The sequence below is a fragment of the Ovis canadensis genome, chromosome 5 (genome assembly GCF_042477335.2).
Source record: "Ovis canadensis isolate MfBH-ARS-UI-01 breed Bighorn chromosome 5, ARS-UI_OviCan_v2, whole genome shotgun sequence".
Taxonomy (NCBI): Eukaryota; Metazoa; Chordata; class Mammalia; order Artiodactyla; family Bovidae; genus Ovis; species Ovis canadensis.
In genome coordinates this window covers 36,276,166-36,282,392 of record NC_091249.1, presented here as the reverse complement: position 1 = coordinate 36,282,392, position 6,227 = coordinate 36,276,166, and positions in this window count along the sequence as shown.

The window sequence follows — 6,227 nt, the reverse complement described above, 5'->3', positions numbered from 1 at the left end:
TACTGTACAGAAGTTAGAGGAGGTTGCCTTTACCATGTTCTTTATACAAGTTTTACCAGTGTAAGTTCATTGCTCTCCTTTGGAAACTCCACAGGACTCTATAATTGAAGTTGTAGCATAATTGCAATGTAAGCAGGAAAGCATTATACTAACACAGGGTTTCTTATTGTTTTTGATTCCTTGGCTGATTTGGCATGTCCTATAAACTTCTCATAAAAATGTTCTTAAATGCACAAAATAAGATTAATTCCCCAAAGGTTATAAAGGAAAACCCATTGTAGAAGAATTAGCAAAATATTAAAAATGGACTTTTACTAACACATTAAATAACATGATAGTGCTTTTTAAATACAACCAAGTCAAAATTTACTTTTAAAAGACAAAGTAAAGGCTATTTACACATTCCAGTGCAACATTAACCCCCTGTCCTGGTGGCTCAGATGGTAAAGAATCTCCCCACAGTGTGGGAGACCCAGGTTCAATCCCTGGGTCAGGAAGATCCCCTGGATAAGTGAATGGTTACCCACTCCAGTGTTCTTCCTTGAAGAATCCCATGGACAGAGGAGCCTGGTGGGCTATAGCCTATGAGATTGCAACGAGTTGGACACAACTGAGCTACTAACACTTTCAAAGACACAGATATTTGTGTTTACAGGGAGTTAAGAAATCTCATTTGAACTATCCAGTCAAACATCCAATCCTGGGTCACTAGGATGAGGATTTGCTACCATTTGGCAACGGAAAGACTGACTACTCAGTGCCATGTAGTTGTCCAGGCCTACAGGATGAGCAGCTGTAGGTAGAAAGATCACAATCACATATGATCTCCTGGCAGATGTAATAAGCCATAACTTTAAGCAGTAGTGAGGAAAAAGACAAATTTGAAGATACGTTAACAGCTGTAAATTATTACGTATAGTATCTTTTTGTGTATGATATAAAACATCTTTGGTTTCTATTGGTCTGTAAAGTCACAGGTACTGCTGGTACTTCCATGGTTTGTTGTCCGTATTTATAATGAAAGTAATGCTCCATGTTCAAAAGCCCCAGGTGCTTGATGGTGCATTTAGAGATTTCTAGCACCCTGGGCTTTTATAGAGAGTGAGCCCTGGTGGGCAGGTTTGGGGCTCAGTCTTTGTCAAATGCTGCTTGTAACAGTTTTGGTGTGCAGAATCAACAGTAAATGGTATACAAGGGAATGGGAAGAGAAAGTGATGCTACATTTTAGTTAGAGGTTAGAAAAGTAAAATTAAGACTGAAGTAAGGATGTAATTTTTTCTCATCCAAGTTATGAGTTCCCTGAATTGTATCTGGGGTCAGAACTGCTATTCTAAAGTAAAGGTGTGAATTCCTTGAAGAGGAATTGACTTTGTGTTGACTTTCCTTAAAGAGAAAGGTTGTAGGAAAGAGGCGATACAAGAAGTTTTCAATAATCACAAGTGACACTTCAGGCTTTTTTTGTAGACAAAATGAAGAACTTAGGTCAAGATTAAAGGGAAAACAAACATTTCATATGCTCAGAGCCCTCAAGAGAGTTAAACTTCAGAAAAAGAAGTCAGTGGCCCTGTTCCTTCATTCTTTATGCTAGAGCAGCTCTATGGGTCAGGACACTCAGGAGCATAAACTGATGAATAGAAACATTTATTTTTTATTTTTCTTAGATGAGGCCTCTTCATATAAATGAAGACTACAGTATAAGATTTCAAAACTTCCTTCAAGTCTCAGCTCAGCCTCCATGTAAGCCTTCTCATGGAGCCCTTGTGTGCACAGAGTGCCTCCAACTTCCCTCTGTGTAGCACTTACCACCTTGATAATACTTTTTAAATTTATTTCCTTTCAATTGAAAGATAATTTATTTACAATGTTGTGTTGGTTTCTACCATACACACCTTGATAATGTTTGGTTGAGGATTTGTTCTTTAATTTCACCAGGTTCTAAGCTACCCACAGACAAAGACAAATATCTGTCTTATTCATTGCTTTATCCCTAGCAATTGGCATAGTGTCTGGTATGTGGCAGGCACTCACCAAATACTTGCAGAGCAAACAAGTAAACAAACAAGTTATCAAATGCTCTTTGGAACCCTCTCTCTCCTGTTTGTTAATCAGGGTAAAAGAATCACAGGGAAAGGAATGAACCACAGCCCCATGTTTACAGCACAGTGGGAGTTTCGATTCGCAAACAGCACTGACTTAATGCAGAATGACTACTCGTAACAAGGGCTTTCAAAAAATTAGAGGTTGGAACATCAACACATCAAGCAGACACGACAACTTCATTGATGGAAGTGCCACAGAATTGAAAGTAAAAATGCCTCTTCTTTGATTTCCACAAGACTCAATCCTGTTGAGTTTTTCCTCAGTTTTACCTAAGAGATAGAAATTTTTATTATCCTGAATAAGTAGGTAACTAAGTTAATAAAATGTAGAACTGCATTTTGATGAAAGTAGCTATTTTCAAAGGGTCACTGAGAATTGCATTGCTGAGTGAATTAAATTCACTGTAGAAGGAGATCGACTGTGACTAATCTGAGTCTATTTTACCCAACATTATTCCTTGATTTATTTGTCCCAACTCCACCAGACAAAATCAGCTTTCCTCCTGAGTGATTGTGATTCATGTTTTCATGCAAAAAGATTTCTTTGTATTCCAAATGAGTAGCTCGTGTAAGGGATGGGATCTTTTTTTTTTTTTTTTTTCCCCACCCCTGCTGGTATTAACCAGTAGACAAGATTTGTGGCCTTAATACATAAGGCCATGTTGTTGCATGTTGTAAAATATGTATTTTTATAACACTACATGAATTAGGACAAGGGAGAATGACCCTAGGCACTATTCTTACCTTTAATTTTATCTTGCAACTTCATTGTTTGATATTCCTTTTATAACTTTATTGCTTGATTCTCATTTTAGATGAACTGGACCTATGCCCTCAATCCTTAAAGAAGAGCAAACATTTGCTGCCGTGTACTTGCAGTGTTGTTTACCATCATGAGCCAAGAATAAAGTCAAAAGGTAACTGACCTTCCCATCCACCTGCTGCCACAAAGAACTCCACAGTTTGAATTAAACAAATGTTTCCTGTGGCAGGTATTCTTCAAAATATGAAAAGCCAGTAATGAATAACTCTGCCTTGCAAGGAAGCTTATTTTCTGATCAGAGAAATACATTTATATATGGTGTAAAATTCATGAAGATGAGAAATATGTACCAAAGGAAAACAAGTAACGTTTGCCGCCATCTGGGGGAGCTGTGACTGGTGGTACCCCACATGGAAAACATTTCTTGATTCAGGCATTTCCCATGATCCATGAGGCTGGTTTCTGAGAACTCCTTTTAACACTTAGTTGTTCAAATGCTAGTATTAGTCACTCAGTCATGTCTGACTCTTTGTGACCCCATGGACTGTAGCTCACCAGGCTCCTCTGTCCATGGAATTCTCCAGGCAAGAATACTGGAGTGGGTAGCCATTCCCTTCTCCAGGGGATCTTTCTGGACTCAGGATCAAACCCAGGTCTCCTGCACTGCAGGCAGATTCTTTACCATCTAAGCCACACAGAGTGGCTAGACAGAGTCAAATGTTAAATCAGGTCCAAAACTTCCCAAAGAGGATCTTGGTCATGCAATTACTCCAGGGCTATACTTCCATATAGATATTCTTCTGTGGGAGAACACCAGCTAATTGTAGTTGGGTTTTATTTTTAACTTAGCAAAACCTTGCAAACTCTACTACCTGCTCTGTTGGTCTCCAGAATTAACAGGTTTCCTCTCAGGTAGCAATAAGCAACTCCATTACACTCATCACATCACTGAAATATTATGCAGCATCAAGTTAGCTGCTTTTCCTCCAGCTGAAATGACTTCCTTTTGTGGAAGGAATTTGGACGAGAGGTACCATTCGTCTCCTGTTGGTGCTCTTGGTCCTAGTCTGTGGTTCAGTTGTTAGTCATGTCCAACTCTTTGTGACACCACAGACTGCAGCATGCCAGGCGCTAGTCTAGGCTCCCTTTAGTCCTGAGATAGCTATATATCAGGATCATATCCACTTAGCTATTTATAGAATTATTTTCACCAACTTGTGCCTTCATATATTCCTCAAGGTTTTATTCAGGATTGTTTCAAGAAACAACCAAGCGGTTTCTTGTTTTTACTTCTGTTGCTATTTTATAAAGTGAATGCTAACAGTTAATTTTTGTAAAACAACACTCCCTGTATAAAAGTTCCACTAAGAAATCTATTTTAGAATTTATTAGCAGGAAAAAAAGTTTAAGCCAAAACTTTGTTTCCTCAGAAAAAAAGAAACTGTTTTGCTTCCACTTCTTTTAATGTACATTGTGATACCATATTTGCTTTTTTTAAAGATAACTCCTAGAAGGCTCAGAATTAAATTTAAGGTACAATTATAGTAATTATATTGAACCTTACATCTAATACATTTTGATATACTTTTCATTGGTTTCTATTTTTCATCTTCTATTGTGTTACCCAGGTATATATCAGAAACAATTCTTACCAAATTATGTTGGAAAGAAATTGTCTATTGTACTCCCAACTGACAACCTCCCACCCCAGACTGAAGGGACATGTATTTATTTAATGTATGGAAGAGAGCCTGGCTATTCTGGGTACTAACTGGATAAATATTGTATGGACAAGGTCTGTAATCAATGCATAAATCTGTGTGTCCGTGGAGGCTTGCTTTTCAAGATGGTATAAATGAATTAGAAACCCAAGAAAAGGAAGTAGAAAATTAGAGTGCTGAGGGAACTAAGAACATGTGCAAAGCCAGTAACACATGTCACACTTATGTAACTTACTAGAATTACAAAAGAGTGAACCCGAAGACAGCTTTCATTCAGAAAGAACTTTAGCCACTTTTAAATAGCAAAGGACAGGATGACAGATTGCATGTGTAGATGCTTATGTGTGTGCAGTTGTGTACATTCTCATACATGTGTATGTTTTTAGAAGATTAGAGGATGTTTAGAGAAAAAACAAAACGGTAAAATACAGCATTTTTATGACACATACCTATTCAGAGTGAGTTCATGTGCATGCAGGCTCAGTTGTGTCCAACTTTTGCAACCCCATGGAGTATAAGCCAGCTAGGCTCCTCTGTCCATGAAATTTTTCAGTAATTTTTAAGATTGCTGGTGTGGGTTGCCATTTACTACTCTGGGGGATCTTCCCAACCCAGGGATTGAACCCATATCTCCTGCATTGGCAGACAAATTATTTACCACTGCACCACCTAGGAAACCCATTAAGAGTGAAGGATACCAAAAATTAATTCTGTTCCACATAAGAAATTGTTCAGTCATTCAGTCATATCGGACTCCTTGCAACCCCATGGACTGCAGCACACTAGATTTCCCAGGCCTTCACCATCTCCCAGAGTTTGCTCAAATTCATGTCCATTGAGTCAGTGATGCCATCCAACCATCTCATCCTCTGTTGCCCGCTTTTCCTCCTGTCTTCAATCTTTCCCACCATCAAGGTCTTTTCCAATGAGTCAGCTCTTCACATCAGGTGGCCAAAGTATTGGAGCTTCAGCATCAGTTCTTCCAATGAATATACAGGATTGATGTCTTTTAGGATTGACTGGTTTGACATCCTTATGGTCCAAGGGACTCTCAAGAGTCTTCTCCAACATCATAGTTTAAAAGCATCAATTCTTCTGTGCTCGGCCTACTTTATGGTCCAGCTCTCAATCCATATATGACTACTGGAAAAACCATAGCTTTGACTAGATGGATCTTTGTTGGCAAAGTAATGTCTCTGCTTTTTAATATGCTGTCTAGATTGATCATAGCTTTTCTTCCGAGGAGCAAGTGTCTTTTGATTTCATGGCTGCAGTCACCATCTGCAATGATTTTGGAGCCCAAGAAAATAAAGTCTGTCACTGTTTCTACTTTTTCCTTATCTGTTTCTCATGAAGTGATGGGACCAGATGCCATGATCTTCCTTTTTTGAATGTTGAGTTTTAAGCCAGCTTTTTCACTCTCATTTTTCACCTTCATCAAGAGACTCTTTAGTTCCTCTTGTCTTTCTGCCATTAAAATGGTATCATCTGTATATTTGAGGTTATTGATATTTCTCCCAGCAATCTTGATTCCAGCTTGTGATTCATCCAGCCTGACATTTTGCATGATGTACTCTGCATGTAAGTTACATAAGCAGGGTGACAATATACAGCCTTGACGTACTGCTTTCCCAATTTGAAACC